The 20,596-nt window shown below is 43.6% G+C and overlaps 1 long non-coding RNA gene across 1 annotated transcript; it reads right to left on the bottom strand.

Moving 5' to 3' along the window:
• Positions 1-1,748: 1,748 nt before the first annotated feature.
• LOC148164810 (uncharacterized) lies at positions 1,749-18,141 on the bottom strand. The gene is made up of 3 exons (XR_015767755.1): positions 18,074-18,141; positions 10,252-10,790; positions 1,749-2,567 (listed from the first exon to the last, which is right to left on the bottom strand). It is a non-coding gene; the product is annotated as an uncharacterized LOC148164810 (long non-coding RNA).
• Positions 18,142-20,596: the final 2,455 nt, after the last annotated feature.

The raw sequence follows: 20,596 nt of genomic DNA, 5'->3' as shown, positions 1-20,596 counted from the left end.
TTTGTATTTCCCTGACGCCAAGTGATGTTGATTTTTTATGTGTCTGTTGGCTATTTGTATGTCTTCTTTGGAGAAATGTCTGTTCATGTCTTCTGCCCATTTCTTGGATTATTTGTTTTTTGGGTGATGAGTTTGATAAGTCCTTTATAGATTTTAGATACGAGCCCTTTATCTGATATGTCATTTGCAAATATCTTCTCCTATTCTGTCAGTTGTCTTTTGGTTTTGTCGACCGTTTCCTTCACCGTACAAAAACTTTTTATCTTGATGAAGTCCCCAGAATTCATTTTTGCTTTTATTTCCCTTGCCTTTGGAGATGTGTCTAGCAAAAAGTTGCTGCGGCCAAGGTCACAGAGGTTGCTGCCTGTGTTCTCTAGGATTTTGATGGACTCCTGTCTCACATTTAGGTCTTTCATCCATTTTGAGTCTATTTTTGTGTACGGTGTAAGAAAATGGTCCAGTTTCATTCTTCTATGTGTGGCTGCCCAATTTTCCCAACACCATTTGTTGAATTCCTTAATTTCTCTTTCTTCTGTTTCATTGTTAGTGTATAGAAATGCAAATGGTTTCTGTGCATTGATTTTATAACCTGCCACATTGCTGAATTGCTGTATGAGTTCTAGCAATTTTGGAATTTGAGTCTTTTGGTTTTTCGTCATCTGTGAAGAGTGAGAGTTTGACTTCTTTGCCAGTTTGAATGCCTTTTATTTCTTTTTGTTGTCTGACTACTGAGGCTAGGACTCCTAGTACTATGTTGAACAATAGTGGTGAGAGTGGTCATCCCTGTCATGTTCCTCACCCTAGGAAAAAGCTCTCAGTTTTCCCCATTGAGAATTATATTCCCTCTGGGCTTTTCATATATGGCCTTTATGATATTGAGGTTTGTTCCCTCTATCCCTACACTGTGGAGAGTTTTAATCAAGAAAGGATGCTGTAATGATCCAAAGGGGCACATGCACCCCAATATTTATAGCAACAATGTCCATAATAGCCAAACTGTGGAAAGTGCCGAGATGTCCATCGACAGATGAATGGATAAAGAAGATGTGGTTCATATATACAATGGAATATTGCTCAGCCGTCAGAAAAGATGAATACTTACCATTTACATCAATGTGGATGGAACTGGAGGGTATTATGCTGAGGGAAATAAGTCAATCAGAGAAAGACAATTAGTATATGTATTTACTCATATGTGGAATAAAGGAAACAGTACAGAGGATCATAGGGGAAGGATGGAAAACTGAATGGGATGTTATCAAAATGGGAGGCAAACCATGAGAGACTCTTAACTATAGGAAACAAACTGAGGGTTGCTGGAGGGGAGGTGGGTGGGTGGATGGGGTAATTGGGTTATGGGCATTTAAGGAGGGCACATGGTGTGATGAGCACTAGGAGTTATATGCAACTGATGAATTATTGAACTCTACTCTGAAACTAATGATGTATTATATGTTGGCTACTTGAATTTAAATAAAAATAAATAAAATAAAACCATGGGCATAGTATAGTACTTATAGCTTTGCCTTGAGGACAAAAGGAGAAAATACACATAAACACAGTACTTGGCAAATAGTAAGTACTCAACAAAATTTTATTATTAATATTAGCAAGCTCTGCTGTCTACTTGGACGAGAAAACTTGTGTATACTCAAAGTGAGCTAATGTAGCCAAAAAAGAACCCAAATTCATCAACATCTTAGAGATTCTAGTAGTTTACCGGGGCTGCCATAACAAAGTGACACAGACTGGGGGGCTTAAACAAAAGAAATTTATTTCCTCACAATTGGGGAGGCTGGAAGTCTGAGACCAAGGTGTTGACAAAATCGGTTTCTTCTGTCTTCTCTCTCCTGGGCTTGTAGAGGCCATTTTCTCTCTATATCTTCAAATGGTCTTCCCTCTGTGTGTGTGTGGGTCCTAATCTTCTCTACTTATAAAGACACCAGTCATATTAGATTAAAGATGACTGTAATGTCCTCATCTTAACTTAATTACCTCCTTAAAGACCCTTTCTCCAAGGAAAGTCGCATCCTCAGCTACTGGGGGTTAAGATTTCAGTGCATGAATCTGGGGACTGTGGGGGGTGGGGTGGGGAGGACACAATTCTGCCCAGAGCAGAGGGCATCAGTAACAGTTTTCTAAAAATATTTAGTGTTTTAAATTTTCTCCATTGATGGCATATTAGAGCACCCTCACTTGGCTTTGAGTGGAAAGCCCATTTGAGAGTCTTTTTAAAGACTCTCAAATTATTGCTTTTTAAAGATGGTATCATCAACAGGGACCAGAATGGTTTTGTTTTGTTTTGTTTTGTTTTTGTATTTTTATTTTGGAATCTCTGACATGCTATACTTCCCTAGGGCTGCAGGCTAATCACTTTATGTACATCATAATGAAAATCATGTTTGGGGGCACCTGGGTGGCTCAGTTGTTCAGTGTCTGCCTTCGGCTCCGGTCATGATCCCAGAGTCCTGGGATTGAGCCCCGCATCCAGCTCCCTGCTCTGCCGAAGTCTTCTTCTCCCTCTTCCACTCCCCCTGCTTGTGTTCCCTCTCTTCCTGTGTCTCTCCCTGTCAAACAAATACATAAAATCTTTAAAAAAAAATCATGTTTGCCAGGATCCTTTTCTGCACCAAAAGCCAGGACCAGATTGGAGAAAAGCACAAGCTTGACAGAGGTGGGTATATATTTGCCAGTGGGCAATGCTTCTTCCTGTTAGGTTTGGAAATAGGAGCAAGGTCACAAGCATGCTGCTGGGCATATAGTACGTTTATGAGATACAAACTATGTTGTTGTAATGAAACACAGAGATTTAAATATAATAGATTCTCTTCCTGGAGTTGACTATGTTAGTGGCCCCAATTAGTGGTCCCCTGTATCTGTGCCCTTTGCTTTATAACTTCATAGTTTCACTCTGAACAGTTCAGACTTGTGACTTATTCTGTCCAGTAGAATGCAGCAGAAGTGACAGAATGCATTTCAAGCCTACACCTTGAGAGGCCTTGAATATTGGGCTGATTGCCCTTGAACTTTGGCATTACCATAAAAATAATCCCAGTAAGCATGCTGGAGGGATGTGGGAAAAAACCTAGAGAATGAGACATGTGAGGAAGGGTCACAGTACCCAGCCAACAGTCAGATTAATCTCTAGGAGCAGAGCCACCTAGGTAAATCCACAACTGACCACAGACAAATGATAGAGATCAGCCAAGTAGAGAAGAACCACTTAGCTGAGCCCAGTTCAAACTGCTGATCTGCAGAATCATGAGCTTCAGAAATGGTTGCTGTTTTAAGCAAGTAAGTTTGGGGGTGATTTGTTACACAGCAATAGCTAAATGAAATTACAATTGCTATGTATAACTGAGGAGCTGCGGCAACAAAATCCTAAAACATGTGGCATTGGCTTAGGGGCCAGACAATAAGCAGAAAACTGTAGGAATCTGGAAAAATGGTAGCCCATGTTCAATAGTGTAAAACAGTTGGTGAAACCATTGCCTATGGTAGGTTGAAAGAAATAAATGTATCCTGTGAATTTTCGATTCAAGCAATGAGAATGCCAGACAGAACTTGAAATTGTCTACTGCTAAAGAAAGAACTGGCCAGCTTTCAAGCTGAATTTAGAGGGAATACAGAGGGTACAGAACAAGCTAGGATGGAAAATAGACCTTGCTCATCTTTAGTGACTCAAACCAGTAAAGAAACCAAACCCAAGGCAATGCCAGAAAGATGGAAGCTTAGAGTAAACCACAAATCAAGACCATAGTTGTAAGACCCTTTGTTAAGACCTTGGAAAGAATGAAGGCAGTGCCTAGTATATTCTCTCAGTTGGACAGTAGGGCTCTTGGAGTCTTAAAGATGCCACCCTATTGCAGTCTGAATGCCAGAAGTAGCTGAGAATAAGTCTAGAGAGCCAGGCATGTCTCAGAAAGAATTTGTCAACTAGAGGGGATTCAAATCAGATCCAATGTAATGCCATGAAATTTCCAAAGGAATTTTAAAGGCAAAAGTGCCACCTGTTTGGACTAAAAGGTTCTGAATTAAAATTGTTCAAAAATTTCAAAGGCTTCTGGGTCCCCAGTGCTTTACAGGCCGGTCCCCAATGTTTCACGTGGCACATTTTCCTATGTCCTCTTCAGAGGTGGCTAAGGAGGGTGGTGGGAAAGGAAGGGTGTCCCAGAGGACAGAGCCATGGAGAACAATGGAGTGACGAGCTACCGCCATGACCATTGCCCAGCTCCATAGTGGGGGAAATGGGAATATGTGCACCAGGGGATTTCAGAAGCGTCAAAGCCTGGTGCCTTCCAATCTTCCTATCTTTAAAGGGCAGTGTTTATCTTTTGCCTGTTTCATCATTGCATGTTGGGTGTGTGGGAGGCAGATAAGTTGTGTTTTTAGTTCATAGGTCTTTGGATCAAGAGGAACCACATTTGGACCCGATGTTAGTCACAAGATCCTGGACTTAGAACAATATCCAATGCCATAATGAGATGTAGATTTTGGAGATCTTTGGCGGGGTATGAGTATATCTTGCATGTGAACACTTATAGCCAGATGCTGGCCTGGGGTATACTGATTGCAAAACTGGCCCCAATTCTCCTCCCATCCTTGTACCCAATGTAGATTTTACAGCTCCATCCATTGACAGGTGGAGTTTATTTCTCTGACCTCTGAGCCCAGGTTGGCCTTACGATTTGTTTTACCCAGTGTACCATGGTGGAAGCAGTGGTTTATCGGGTCCAAATATAGGCCTCAAGAGACCTTTCAGGCTTCCAGCCTCTCTCTCTTGATTTGCTGCCTTAGCTATGAGAACAAGCCTGAACTAGCCTGTTGGAGGATAAGAGACTCTTTTGAGTAGAGCCATGTCATCCCTACTCCCAGCTGATTTTCTAGCTGGTCAGAGATGTGTCAACATGCTCAGCCAAGATCATATTAACCCACTTCAGATGAGCAGACCTCCCCATGAGAAATAGAAGATGGTTGTTATTTTACACCACTAAGTTTTGCAATGGTCTGTTATGTAGCAATAACCAACTGATATGCTCTCACATAGTAGTCCAGAGGTTGGTGGTCCATGGGCGGCAATATGGCTACGCTGTCATCAACACATGGTTTCCATCACAAAGTTCAAGGAAGTTCCTCCATTTGCCCATATTTTCCGTCCAGAGGGAAGGAAGAAGCCCTGAGGGAGGGGCATGTGTGTGTGCATGCCTAATAAGTTTTTTAAAAGGGCAAGATCCAAAAATTACACAAATCACTTTCACTCACAATTCACTGCAAGGCGGGTTAGGAAATATAACCGTTAGCCAGGCAGCCATGTGTCCTGACATAACTGATGGTCGTAGGTAGGAACGGTATTCTATTACCCAAAAGAGAAAAAAAAAAGAATGAGATCTTATGTAAGGAATCAAATACCCATCAAGAGCTTGTGGCATTTCATGAATAAGACTACTTTATTGAAGGCCATGAATGACATGATCAGTTGAGTGACTCAATTTCTATGAGAACCCATGAAAGAAATACCTATTAGACTTAAAATCTAGAAACGTGAGTTCAAGTCCTGCCTCTGCTATCTGTGTAAACTTGAGTGAATTATTTAACCTTTCTAAGTCTTTTTTCCCTGACTTATTGGAAGGAAAAGCTTTTCCCCAGGCCCCGGATATAGTAACTGGAACAGAGTGGGAGCTTGATAAGTTAGTTGAAAGTGAACAGCAATGAGGAATCTGTACTTTACAGACAGAGTAAGATCTATCCCCCCTGAAAGATGATTTGTAAGATCTACAGACCTTGACTGGAATGATCATTATACATACTTACGCACAGTCTTTATATTTCACTTGGTAAGGAACCAAGTGTGGTTTTGGTGTTGGTATATCCATCCTAAAGCCTTCTTCTCAAAAAGCTAAGAAATATTCAGAGTTCCCTTACACATAAAGTCAGACTACCTGGGGGAGTAGTGATGCCACCCACCACAGCTGTGAGCCAAAACAAGTCTTCACAATTTGTGGCCCCACTCTCTGACCTCTTTGTAGGAAATCTGAGGCTGAGCTTCTAAAAAAGTGTTCCCACTGGAGCCAACTGATTAATTCCCACCAGAGGGCTGTCACAACACCTAAGACTTCTAGGTCTCTCTCCTCTGGGTCTCTCTCGTCCCTCCTCCTGGGGTGAACTAGTTTGACAGACATTTTCTAAGCACTCCAAGTCACCCTCAAAAGTCCTTAATGTTCCTGTGACAACCTTGTTGACTCTACCTAGCCAAGGTGGAGGTGTGGTGCCCCAACAAGGAAAGAATGTGCTGAGGAAGTGGAGACTGTGGGGATATGTGCGGGACATTTGAATAACCCCACGCTGTTACCACAGCTACTCCCATTGTGCTCCTGGACCAGTTGTTTCTCTTCCCCACCTGTGTTTGGCTGAGAGGGTAGAGCTCTTCCTTCCACAGCTCCATTACCCTCCTGTGTTCCCATTCTCAGGACTCTGCCCTGGCTCCCCGAGGGCACCCACATCCGTGCAAAGCCTCAACCAGTGCCACTCTCTTCCCACTTCCCTTTCCTCTTGGTGCCTCTGTACCTGTTTCCAAAGCTGCTCTCACTGCCTGAACTCCTTCTTCTCCTACACCTGCTGGCAAACTCCCACTCGGACTCAAGGTCAAAGTCAACTGTCATTACTGGTTCCTTCCTCTATACCACATCACCTCTGTTCTAATATATACCAGAAGATAAGTCATTTTTTCTGCTTCCATTTTGATCTCTATCCTGAGACTGGCAGCTCCACAAAGGCAGAAACTATTTCTTCATTTTTTTTTTTAACCTCCAGAGCTTAGCAGCATGTCTGAGATTGAGGAGGAGCTTGTCCAAGTTCATAAAACAACTGAAACAGAGTCCAGTTCAGGATTTCCTGCTAAATTGTAGCCATGCTAATCTCATCCTACCACCCGGCTCTCAGCACCGATAGTGTATTGCCTCCCAAAAATATATGAAATGGAAGTAGACTTTTAAACAGGAAGAGAATTTTGTAAGATGCCCCATTTTCTTCCTTGCCACCCCTCCAGCGAGCTACCTGTGTCGCAGGGAAATCTGCAGGTGGTATAGTAAAGGGGAAGGAGAATACTCATTTAGTCCACTGAAAACCTGGCTGAAACATGAGAAGCACTTGCCCATGCCACGGCTTCATATCCAACCCTACTATGGCATCCTGCTTCTACCAGCCAGATGGCATTTTGCAGCTTACTATGTGCTTTAACCCCAGCTTTTTTCAGTTGACAAGAAGGCAGATGAGAGCAGAATTCTGAAGCCAAACAGGGTCTAAAGTCAAGTGACTGGCAGAGTGTTAAGGGGACACTAGACTGAAGGGTGCAGTTGGTGTTAAAAAATCTGAGTCTTTGGAAAAATATGTGTCAAAACTCATGGCCAGTCACATTCCAAACCAGCCTGCATAGATGAGTTCCTGCTTTCCTTGCAATCAGCATCTTGAGTGGGAGCTAACTTGCCACCCTCTACTAAATGATGTAATAAGGGTGCTTATGGGAGCTTGGAGACTCCTGACCCAGGCTTCAAGGATCAAAGAGGCCAGAGGCAGCTGAGTCTGAAGGCCTAGCAGGATTGGCCTAGCAGTGTAGAAAGATGCGTGTGTGTGTGTGTGTGTGTGTGTGTGTGTGTGTGTGTGTGTGTGTTTGGGCTCAATCTGCTGGAGACAAGAATGGGCCAATCCTGAAGGGCCTTGGGAACCATGTTCATTCATTCATTCACTCAATCAATATTTATTGTTCTCCTATAATGCCAAGCACTGTGACCAATACATGTTATGATAACTGGGTCTTTATTCTGTGGTAGGCAGAATCTAAGACAGCCCCCAAGACTTTCAGCCCCTGGTCCCTTCAGTGGGGGCAGAGCCTGGGAATATGAGGGGGTAGCACCCTTGTGTGATTGATTATATTATGTTACATGGCAAAAGAGACTCTACAGATGTAATTAAGGCTATTAATCAGTTGGCTTTGAGTTTATCCAAAGGGAAATTATATGAGAGGGCCTGCATAATCACAGAAGCCCATGAAATCTGAGTCTAGAGACCCAGAGATTTGGTACATGAAAAGTGTTCAGTGCAACCTTTTCCATTTGAAGATGGCGGGGAACCAAAAAGGAGTCTGTAGTTGCTGAGAGTGGCTATCTGCTGACAGCCAACGAGGAAACAGGGACCTCAGACCTGTCATCCCAAGGAAATAAATCTGTCAACAACTTGTATGATCTTGGAATAGGACCCCAAGCTTCAGATGAGAATGCCCTTGGTCTTGATTTTTGTCTTGTGATACTCTGACCAGAGAAACCGAGCATAGCAGGCCCAGACTCCTGACCTGTAGAACTGTGAGCTAATACATGGGTATTGTTTCAAGCTCCTGAGTTTGTGATAAATTGTTATATAGTGACAGAAAACTAATATAGGATATTTCACCACAAATTCAGATTTGATTAATGTGATAGCATCTCCTATGTGCTGGGCTGCTGTTGGGAATGTTCATATATGCTAAATTATTTAATTCTCCCTTTAATCCTTCATGGAGGAATGCCTGGGTGGCTCAGTTGGTTAAGCGTCTGACTCTTAATTTTGGCTCAGGTCATGATCTCAGGGTCGTGAGATGGAGCCCCACATTGGGCTTTGCACTCAGCATGGAGTCTGCTTGAGATTCTCCCTCTCCCTCTGCCTCCCCTCAACCCCCAGGCTGCCTGCTCACATGTGCTCTCTCTCTAATAAATAAATAAATAAATACATACATACATACATAAAATCTTTTTAAAAAAAAGTCCTTTGGGAATGATGCCACTTTTAGTTGACATCAGCTGCCTACGCCTTCTCTACCATGAAGCAGTTGTGCTCTTTGGATGGTATCTTTAGAACAACCAGTCTAAATCAAACAGCAATTCCAATCCTCTTGCTGTAGTGGTTGGTGTAGAGAAGGATGTATGGCCTAAGCCTAGGACAATTAGTGCATGGCATTCACAAGGCCAAATGATTGGTTCAGGGGTGAGCATGTGATGTAAGTCAGTCCAGTCGAAGTGAGGCCCAATAATTTTGCACAGTGATTGGAGAAGAGAAATTTTCTACCTTAATCTTGGCATGGGGATGTGCACACTGGAAGACTTAGAACTATTGCTGCTATTTTTCTCTCAAGAGGAAAGCAAGCAAAGAAGGGCAGAAACAAGAGACTCAGAGAGAAACGCATCTGGAACCCTGATCAAACCATGCCTGAAGGTTCTGCCATTCGTGGACATTTTAGTAGCTATGAGCTAACTCATTTCTTCTAGTATTTAACTCGTTTTGAGTTGGGTTGTCTGTTATTTGCAAGTACAACCATCCTGATACATTACTATTCCTACCAGATGGATGCCAAACAGACTCAAGGAAGTTATTCCCAGAGGTCACAAAGCTAGTTCGTAGCAGATTTGGGATTTAAAATCCAATCATTTTGCCCCAAATTCAGCACTCATTCCATTATACAAACTGTCTCACCCAAATTATCTTTGTCCCATCCTAACTGGCGAATAGCTTTACTTTCCTAGGAAAAGAATCACTCTCATTCCCCCTTCTCCTCATTGCTAGAAAGGACCCCCCAGCTTCACACTCTGTTTCCACTTCTCAATTTCCAGTACCAAGCTAAGTCTCAGTTTTTCCAACCACAATTTAAATCCAATAAGGCCAGAATAGATCCAAAGAGAACTCCCCTTTTTTTTTTTTTTACCCACTGTTTTTTCCTTCAACTGTTCACATCACAACACTGAGGCATTTGGAAACAACAGAGACCCTTCTGGTTCAGTGGAGAATGGGGGCTGAGACCAGCACAGCCAACGAAGAAAAGCACCTTGCTCAGTTGTCTTAAAACACCGAGGTAGCCCTCCTCTGTCTCTGAGGAAAGTCTCAGGAGGTGAGCAGTGAGTAAACAAAAGAGAAAGCCCAGAGAGAAATGAGCAAACGTTACATTAATCACTGTCCAGACACCCCCACCTCCTCCCATGGGCCCTCCATCTGAAACAAAATCAAGTCACCAAATACCAGTTCCTTCCTGTCCGTTGAAGGCAATATTCTTAGCTAATTAGCAAATATATCCATAAGTGGTAAACAAACAAACAAACCTGAAGGGTTTAGATTTTGCAAAAACAGGAAAAAGAATAGAACTAGCAGCAGAAAGGTGAGCTTGAGATTTCTCCCATAGAGGTTATAGAACCCCAGCTTCACAACCCCCAACCCCCACCGCTACTTCCTCACCTTAGGGAGGGGGCTTTGCCCCATTTCCAGACCCCACAATGGCTTCTCCCTATTCTCTGCTCCCAGAAGTGAGCTGAGAGTTCTGTCTTGGCCTGAATAATGGCAGGCCAAAGCGCATAAGCCCGCTTGTAGGGCTGGGGAAAAGGAGGAGGGGGTTGTGCGCATCTGTTGGGACAGCCCTTTGCGATTGTTCTGGGATGTGCTTGGTGAAGACGGGCATGTTTTTCTCTGAAGGCCCCTGCTGCTTTATTCTTCCAGAATTCTCCAGCCTGGCAATGGATGGCTGCGCACTCCAAGAGAGAGCCTTCAAATGACTTGGTGAGGGGGCAGGAGTGGTGGTCCAGTTTCCCGCTTGGGGAGAAGTAGGTGGAACATTTGGGCTGTAGGGAGAACGGTGACAGAGCAGAGACAGGACAGGAACGGTGCCACCTGGATCCTGTGCTGTGAGTCACTTGTGGACCTGGGGGGAGCAGGTTTGGCATTGTGCTTCTCTTCTCCTTCTTTCTTTCTTTTTAAGAATATGATAAAAGTTACAGGCCCTGTAGGAAAAAAAAAAAAAAAAAACAGCACATTTTCCAGGGATTCACACATACTTTGGGGGTCCAATTACTCCAGAAAATGCTTTGTCTTAAGAAAAATCACAATGCTCTGGAGACAGGCCCACCTGGCATCCTTCTGAATGGAGTGCAGCTAAGGGCATGAACCTGGCACTTCACATTAGGGCAGCGGAAGTCGCTTTGAACTAACAAAGGGGGCCTTAAATCATGGAATGGAGCGTAGCCTCCTTCCGACATCTGGAATTTTAATGAGGTAGGGTCAGGCAGGCAGAGTCAGAAAGAATGCTTTAGCACTCATAGTAAAGCTTTTTTTAAGAAGCATCTCAGTTGATTTACCAAGTAGGCACTCAATAAGGATTTTTTTAAATTTTTTATTGTTATGTTAATCACCATATATTACGTCATTAGTTTTTGATGTAGTGTTCCATGACTCATTGTTTGTGCATAACACCCAGTGCTCCATGCAGAATGTGCCCTCTTTAATACCCATCACCAGGCTAACCCTCCCCTCCCCTCCTCCCCTCCAGAACCCTCAGTTTGTTCCTCAGAGTCCATCGTCTCTCATGGTTCGTCTCCCCCTCTGACTTACTCCCCTTCATTCTTCCCCTCCTGCTAGCTTCTTCTTTTTCTTTTTTCTTAACATATGTTGCATTATTTGTTTCAGAGGTACAGATCTGTGATTCAACAGTCTTGCACAATTCACAGCACTCACCATAGCACATACCCTCCCCAGTGTCTATCACCCAGCCACCCCATCCCTCCCACCCCCCACCACTCCAGCAACCCTCAGTTTGTTTCCTGAGATTAAGAATTCCTCATATCAGTGAGGTCATATGATACATGTCCTTCTCTGATTGACTTATTTCACTCAGCATAACACCCTCCAGTTCCATCCACGTCATTGCAAATGGCAATATCTCATTCCTTTTGATGGCTACATAATATTCCATTGTGTATATATACCACTTCTTCTTTATCCATTCATCTGTCGATGGACATCTTGGCTCTTTCCACAGTTTGGCTATTGTGGACATTGCTGCTATAAACATCGGGGTGCACGTACCCCTTCGGATCCCTACATTTGTATCTTTGGGGTAAATACCCAGTAGTGCAATTGCTGGATCGTATGGTAGCTCTATTTTCAACTGTTTGAGGAACCTCCATACTGTTTTCCAGAGGGGCTGCACCAGCTTGCATTCCCACCAACAGTGTAGGAGGGTTCCCCTTTCTCCACATCCCCGCCAACATCTGTCGTTTCCCGACTTGTTCATTTTAGCCATTCTGACGGGTGTGAGGTGGTATCTCATTGAGGTTTTGATTTGGATTTCCCTGATGCCGAGCGATGTGGAGCACTTTTTCATGTGCCTGTTGGCCATTTGGATGTCTTCTTTGGAAGAATGTCTGTTCATGTCTACTGCCCATTTCTTGATTGGATTATTTGTTCTTTGGGTGTTGAGTTTGATAAGTTCTTTATAGATTTTGGATACTAGCCCTTTATCTGATATGTCATTTGCAACTATTTTCTCCCATTCTGTCGGTTGTCTTTTGGTTTTGAGGACTGTTTCTTTTGCTGTGCAAAAGCTTTTTATCTTGATGAAATCCCAATAGTTCATTTTTGCCCTTGCTTCCCTTGCCTTTGGCGATGTTTCTAGGAAGAAGTTGCTACGGCTGAGGTCGAAGAGGTTGCTACCTGTGTTCTCCTTTAGGATTTTGATGGACTCCTGTCTCACGTTTAGGTCTTTCAACCATTTGGAGTCTATTTTTGTGTGTGGTGTAAGGAAATGGTCCAGTTTCATTCTTCTGCATGTGGCTGTCCAATTTTCCCAACACCATTTGTTGAAGAGACTGTCTTTTTGCCATTGGACATTCTTTCCTGCTTTGTCAAAGATAAGTTGACCATAGAGTTGAGGGTCCATTTCTGGGCTCTCAATTCTGTTCCATTGATCTATGTGTCTGTTTTTGTGCCAGTACCATACTGTCTTGATGATGACAGCTTTGTAATAGAGCTGGAAGTCCAGAATTGTGATACCGCCAGCTTTGCTTTTCTTTTTCAACATTCCGCTGGCTATTCGGGGTCTCTTCTGGTTCCATACAAGTTTTAGGATTATTTGTTCCATTTCTTTGAAAAAAGTGGATGGTATTTTGATGGGGATTGCATTGAATGTGTAGATTGCTCTAGGTAGCATTGACATCTTCACAATGTTGGTTCTCCCAATCCATGAGCATGGAATGTATTTCCATTTCTTTGTGTCTTCTTCAATTTCTTTCATGAGTATTTTATAGTTTTCTGAGTACAGATCCTTTGCCTCTTTGGTTAAATTTATTCCTAGGTATGTTATGGTTTTGGGTGCAATTGTAAATGGGATCGACTCCTTGATTTGTCTCTCTTCTGTCTTGTTGTTGGTGTATAGGAACGCCACTGATTTCTGTGCATTGATTTTATATCCTGCCACTTTACTGAATTCCTGTATGAGTTCTAGCAGTTTTGGGGTGGAGTCTTCTGGGTTTTCCACATACAGTATCATATCATCTGCAAAGAGTGAGAGTTTGACTTCCTCCTTGCCGATTTGGATGCCTTTGATTTCTTTTTGTTGTCTGATTGCTGTGGCTAGGACTTCTAATACTATGTTGAATAGCAGTGGTGATAGTCGACATCCCTGCCGCATTCCTGACCTTAGCGGAAAAGCTCTCAGCTTTTCCCCATTGAGAATGATATTCGCTGTAGGTTTTTCATACATGGCTTTTATGATATTGAGGTTTGTACCCTCTATCCCTATACTCTGAAGAGTTTTGATCAAGAAAGGATGCTGTACTTTGTCAAATGCTTTTTCTGCATCTATTGAGAGGATCATATGATTCTTGTTCTTTCTTTTGTTAATGTATTGTATCATGTTGATTGATTTGCGGATGTTAAACCATCCTTGCAGCCCAGGGATAAATCCCACTTGGTCGTGGTGAATAATCCTTTTAATGTACTGTTGGATCCTATTGGCTAGCATTTTGGTGAGAATTTTTGCATCCATGTTCATCAAGGATATTGGTCTGTAATTCTCCTTTTTGATGGGGTCTTTGTCTGGTTTGGGGATCAAGGTAATGCTGGCCTCATAAATGAGTTTGGAAGTTTTCCTTCCATTTCTATTTTTTGGAACAGTTTCAGGAGAATAGGTAGTAATTCTTCTTTAAATGTCTGATAGGATTCCCCTGGGAAGCCATCTGGCCCTGGGCTTTGGTTTGTTGGGAGATTTTTGATGACTGCTTCAATTTCCTTAGTGGTTCTAGGTCTGTTCAGGTTTTCTATTTCTTCCTGGTTCGATTTTGGTAGTTGATACATCTCTAGGAATGCACCCATTTCTTCCAGGTTATCTAATTTGCTGGCATAGAGTTGCTCATAATATGTTCTTATAATTGTTTGTATTTCTTTGGTGTTGGTTGTGATCTCTCCTCTTTCATTCATGATTTTGTTGATTTGGGTCATTTCTCTTTTCTTTTTGATCAGTCTGGCCAGGGGTTTATCAATCTTGTTAATTCTTTCAAAGAACCAGCTCCTAGTTTCGTTGATCTGTTCTACTGTTCTTTTGGTTTCTAGTTCATTGATTTCTGCTCTGATCTTTATTATTTCTCTTCTCCTGCTGGGTTTAGGCTTTATTTGCTGTTCTTTCTCCAGCTCCTTTAGGTGTAAGGTTAGTTTGTGTATTTGAGACCTTTCTTGTTTCTTGAGAAAGGCTTGTATTGCTATGTACTTTCCTCTCAGGACTGCCTTTGCTGTACCCCAAAGATTTTGAACAGTTGTGTTTTCATTTTCATTGGTTTCCATGAATCTTTTTAATTCTTCTTTAATTTCCTGGTTGACCCATTTCTTCTTTAGTAGAATGCTCTTTAGCCTCCATGTATTTGAGTTCTTTCCGACTTTCCTCTTGTGATCGAGTTCTAGTTTCAAAGCACTGTGGTCTGGAAATATGCAGGGAATAATCCCAATCTTTTGGTACCGGTTGAGACCTGATTTGTGACCTAGGATGTGATCAATTCTGGAGAATGTTCCATGGGCACTAGAGAAGAATGTGTATTCCGTTGCTTTGGGATGGAATGTTCTGAATATGTCTGTGAAGTCTATTTGGTCCAGTGTGTCATTTAAAGTCTTTATTTCCTTGTTGATCTTTTGCTTAGATGATCTGTCCATTTCAGTCAGGGGGGTGTTAAAGTCCCCCACTATTATTGTATTGTTGTCAACGTGTTTCTTCGCTTTTGTTATGAATTGCCTTATATAATTGGCTGCTCCCATGTTAGGGGCATAGATATTTACAATTCTTAGATCTTCTTGTTGGATAGACCCTTTAAGTAGGATATATTGTCCTTCCTCACCTCTTATTACAGTGTTTGTTTTAAAATCTAATTTGTCTGATAGAATGATTGCTACCCCAGCTTTCCTTTGGTGTCCATTAGCATGGTAAGTGGTTTTCCACCCCCTCACTTTCAATCTGGGGGTGTCTTTGGGTCTAAAATGAGTCTCTTGCAGACAGCATATTGATTTGATTGATTGTTTTTTAATCCAATCTGATAGCCTGTGTCTTTTGATTTGGGGCATTTAGCCCATTTACATTCAGGGTAACTATTGAAAGATATGAATTTAGTGCCATTGTATTGCCTGTAAGGTGACTCTTACTGTATATTGTCTCTGTTCCTTTCTGATCTATGCTGCTTTTAGGCTCTCTCTTTGCTTAGAGGACCCCTTTCAAGATTTCTTGGAGGGCTGGTTTCGTGTTTGCAAATTCCTTTAGTTTTTGTTTGTTCTGGAACCTTTTTATCTCTCCTTCTATTTTCAATGACAGCCTAGCTGGATATAGTATTCTTGGCTGCATATTTTTCTTGTTTAGTGCTCTGAAGATATCTTGCCAGTCCTTTCTGGCCTGCCAGGTCTCTATGGATAGGTCTGTTGCCAATCTAATGTTTCTACCATTGTAGGTTACATATCTCTTCTCCTGAGCTGCTTTCAGGATTTTCTCTTTGTCTCTGAGACTCATAAGTTTTACTATTAGATGTCGGGGTGTTGACCTATTTTTATTGATTTTGAGAGGGGTTCTCTGTGCCTCCTGGATTTTGATGCCTGTTTCCTTCCCCACATTAGGGAAGTTCTCTGCTATAATTTGCTCCAATATACCTTTTGCCCCCCTCTCTCTTTCTTCTTCTTCTGGGATCCCAATTATTCTAATGTTGTTTCATCTTATGGTATCGCTTATCTCTCGAATTCTGCCCTCGTGATCCTGTAGTTGTTTCTCTCTCTTTTTCTCAGCCTCTTTATTTTCCATCATTTGGTCTTCTATATCGCTGATTCTCTCTTCTGCCTCATTTATCCTAGCAGTTAGTGCCCCCATTTTTGATTGCACCTCATTAACAGCCTTTTTGTTTTCGACTTGGTTAGATTTTAGTTCTTTTATTTCTCCAGAAAGGGTTTCTCTAATAACTTCCACGCTTTTTTCAAGCCCAGCTAGTATCTTTAAAGTCATGATTCTGAACTCTAGGTCCGACATCGTACTAATGTCCTTATTGAGTAGGTCCCTGGCTGACGGTACTACCTCTTGTTCTTTGTGCTGAGGTGATTTTTTTCATCTTGTCATTTTGTCCAGAGGAGAATAGATGAAAGAGAGAACAAAATGCTACCAGGTTAACAACGTCCCCAGCAAATATACTGTATACAAATCAGAAAAGGCCTGAGACCAGGGGAAAAGAAAGGGAAAGAAAGAAAAAAGAGAGAGGGAAAAAAAAAGATAAAAAAAGATAAAAACAAAAACAGAACAATACAAAAAAAGCAGAATATGATCAAATATGATCAGGCTCGTGCATAGATCAGTGCCACACACTAGGTTTTGGGCGTATTTTGGTCTGTTAGAAAAAAGTGCCTCCTAAAATTTTAAAGGAAGAAAGACTTATATATGTTCAAAATTCGGGTTGATACAATGAAGGGATGGAAGTTGACTGTAAAGATGAAAATTATAAAAGATTTTATAAAAGGAATTGATAAGATAAGTTTTTTGAAAAAAGAAAGAAGAAGATTTAAAAAAAAAAGAAAAAAGGGAGAGAACGTGATCAGGCAGGAGACTAGAACAAAGCCATACACTAGTGATTTAGGGTATATTTTGATCTGTTAGAAGAAACTGTATGTCAAAATTTTAAAGAAAGAACAACTTATATATATATGCCAAAAATAAGGGTAACTACTATGAAGGGATAAAATATGACTCTAAAAATGAAAAATAAAAAAAAATTTTTTTAAAAAAGGGATTGATAAGATGTTGGTTGAAATAGGGAAAAAGAAAAATTAAAAAAAAAACAGTTAAAAAAATTAACTTTGATGAACTAATGAATCATGGTAAAAAAAAAAAGCCATGAATTCTATGTGCCATATTCCCCTAGCGCTGGAGTTCTTCCGTTCTCCTTGATCGGTAAACTTGGCCTTGGCTTGCTGGCTGTTCTTGCTGATCTTCTGGGGGAGGGGCCTGTTGCCGTGGTTTCCAAATGTCTTTGCCGGAGGCTGAATTGCCCCGCCCTTGTCCTTCCGGGCAAAGCAAGCTGCTCGGGTTTGCTCTCAGGAGCTTTTGTTCCCTGCAAGCTCTCGGTACAGCTTTGGAGGACCAGGGTGAAAATGGTGGCCTCCCACTCTCTGCCCCGAGGAGCTGAGAACTCGGGGCCCCGCTCCTCAGTGCGCCCCCAGAGAAAAGCAGTCACTCCCGTCTCCCTGGTCTCCGGCCGCACTCCATGCTCACCCGGCCTGTGACCGAGCGTTTCTATCTCTGGCTCCCGACCCCGTGTGGAGTCTCCAAACCCAGCAGATCCCTGCGGTGCGTTCCTGCGCCGCTCCTCCCGGGGGAGGAAGGGGAGTCTCCCTGGACCTGCCGCTTGTTGGGTCCCTGCTGGAGGAGCAGTGGCCCTACTGTCACCAATCACAGTTTATGGCAACCCCAAGCTGAGAGCTCGCGCCTCGGCTCCGTCTCTGCAGCCGGCTTCCCCACTCCGATACCTGGGAGCTCTGCCGCACTCAGGCAGCCCCGGTCTTTCTGTGACCCCCAAGGGTCCTGAGACCACACTGTCCCAGGAGGATTCCACCCCCCGCTTAGCCACTGGAGTGACGTCCCTCCGCGGAGCCGACTTCTAAAAGTTCCGATTTTGTGCTCCGCGGCTCTAGCACTTGCCAGAAGCGGCCGGCGGAGGCCCCTCCCCCGCCGTCTATCCTCCCGAATATCGCCTCGGATTCACTTCTCCGCACGTCCTACCTTCCAGTAAGGGGTCGCTTCTCTGTTCAGAGAGTTGTTGCTACTCTCCTCTTTGATCTCCTGTTGAGTTCGTAGGTGTTCAGAATGGTTTGATCCCTATTCAGCTGAATTCCTGAGACCAGACGAAATCCAGGTCCCCTACTCCTCTGCCATCTTGCTCTGCCCCGAGTTCTCTATAAGGATTTTTGAGAATTAATTTTTTGGTTGAGTAACAGAGACCTTTAGCGATAGCCATTGATAAAATGCCTCCTTCTTGGTGGATTTGGGGAATACACTAAAAATGCCCCCCTTTTTCTGCTTCATCATCTCATTTTTGCCTCTTTTAAAGCCCCGTGTAAGCTTCAGGGAAGCACATGACTCTCAGAGGCTGACTGGTCCCCTTAGCTTCCTGGGGTGCCGACACAGGGAGAGGAGTGGGCACAGCCCAGAACTGTTAGCCACTCACACCCCCCTCCTCTGAGCCCACTTGCTCTTCTTGAGTCTCATTCTGTCACGGGAGACAAACTGGGAGCCAGCCACTTGCCCTGACCCAGCCTCGAGGTACCGTAAAGGAAGGGAAGAAGGAAAGACTCAGAAGAACCAATATTTTCCCCCTTTTGAGTTCAAGCTCTCACTGAGAGATGCACACCCCCAAAGTCAGCCCTCTCTTCCACGTCTCATCTGCATCCCAGACACCAAATGCGGTAAACGGCTTCCACAACAGGGGGTACCCAGAAGGGGGTTGTGCTTGGTGTCCCCTTATTGAACCTCCTCTCTGCTCAGAGCACACTCTTCTCTGCCCTGCAGCCCAACTGGCCCACTCCCCCAGTCGATTGCTCAGCCTTAAAGAGATCCAGGGAGAGAGAAGGGGGCCGGAGGGGTAGGGGGCAGCCCACCCCCTAGTGATGGTCCCTCGGGCCTCCAGGAGTGGGGAGGGTCTCGGAGGGGCAGGTGCAGGAAGAGCTGGAACATCTTTCCGGCTTCCTTCTGCTCGGCCCCATCCCTGGTTTGACAGGGCGAGTCATGTAAGCGGCAGTGTACACAGCCCTGTTCCCTAGGTCTGAGTCAGGACGTGCCTGGTCCTGGATGGGTTTTGGGCTCTGGGGACCTTTCAGTCGCTTCCCTGGTATGGGGTTCCCCACAGCAAGAACCTCATCCATTCCAACAGTGTTGATACAAAGCTTAGGTAGATTCAAAACCATAAAAGCCTGGAGATAACTCTGGAAATTGCCTCCTTCGAGACTTTCATTTGCTACATGAGGACTCTGAGGCCCAGAGTGGTTAGGAAAGAAAATGCACTTGCAACATTTCATGCAACCATTCACCTGACATTCACATGCTTTCCAGCCCTGGGCTCAGGTGCCACATCTAGGTCTTTCCATTAAAAAAAAAAAAAAATTCATAATGAACAGATTTGTTGAGACGACTGGGGGTCTAGGTGGAGCAGTATAAAAAATTCTCTAGCACAGAGGGGAGCCTGGCGAGAAGGAGGGGAGACGTCTGTCTCTCTCCCACAGATAAAATGTGGTGGACAAAAGCAGTTTATAATTGAGAGCATGTTAACAAGGGCAGCTAATTAAGCTAATTCTTGCTTTAGACACTCTCCGTCTGCCAGTGAAGTTTATCATATCATTTGTATGATTAAACGAAATCGATGTCCTGGGCAGTTGCTGTGAATGTAGATATTTTTCAAATGGAAATGATAACTCTTTAGACGTGAGTAGGAAATGAATGAGCAGGGAAAAGGGTCCCTTCCAACAAGGACAATGCAGGTGACTATGGCCCTTTGGGTGCTGGTAAAATTTCTAGCTGAATAAAACTAGTTTTAACATACCAGTGCAATGTTAAAAACCAGCTTTAAAAAAAAATGCTTGTAACTTAGTTAATAGAACAATCTGATCAAGAACACAGCGGCTCCCAGGAGCCTTCCCTCGTTCCAAAGATGGTACCGCCACCACACCACCGCCCAGCCAACATCAGCACAGTACGTTCTCCTTGCTCCCACACAGACGGTTGGTTCATCTTGTTCTTCTCACTCTATCGCCAAATATTTGTCTGGCTCCAGACTTTCCTAACTTCTCATTTTTCCCGGGTAAGAATTCAGCCCAAGATAAGTCACCAGAAGCGCAGGGGAAGTTGGTTCTCACTGTCCATCCCCTCGGCACACATCTTGGGGTGGTTGGGCTTTTCCACAGCGGGGATGTGAGCTTCAGGATCCTGCAGCTTGCGTCCTTCACCAGCTTGGGGGGGGAGAGGGGCGCAGCTGGACCTGGGCCCCGGGCCTCTGCTTCCAGCCACATGCCCTCAAGGGTGGTGACTGTGTATTCTCCTGGCGACATTAACCTTCTCACTCTCTCCAGAGGCTACCCTAAGGTCTTCACTAATACTGATTTTAGAAATGCAAAGCAAATATAATCCGAAGAAGCAAACGTGGCTGGAATGCTTTTGAGACAGCACTTTCCGAGATCTGTAGGCTAAACCCTGAGGCCAGTCCCTTCCTTAAGTATCAGTATTAATTGGATACCTGCCCTGTACCGGGCGGGC

The sequence above is a fragment of the Eumetopias jubatus genome, unplaced genomic scaffold (assembly GCF_037043125.1).
Source record: "Eumetopias jubatus isolate StellerSeaLion01/CBP00866 unplaced genomic scaffold, mEumJub1_p1.0 scaffold_2, whole genome shotgun sequence".
Lineage (NCBI taxonomy): Eukaryota > Metazoa > Chordata > Mammalia > Carnivora > Otariidae > Eumetopias > Eumetopias jubatus.
The sequence above is the reverse complement of the archived record's forward strand: the minus strand, read 5'-3'. Positions and strand labels throughout refer to the sequence as shown.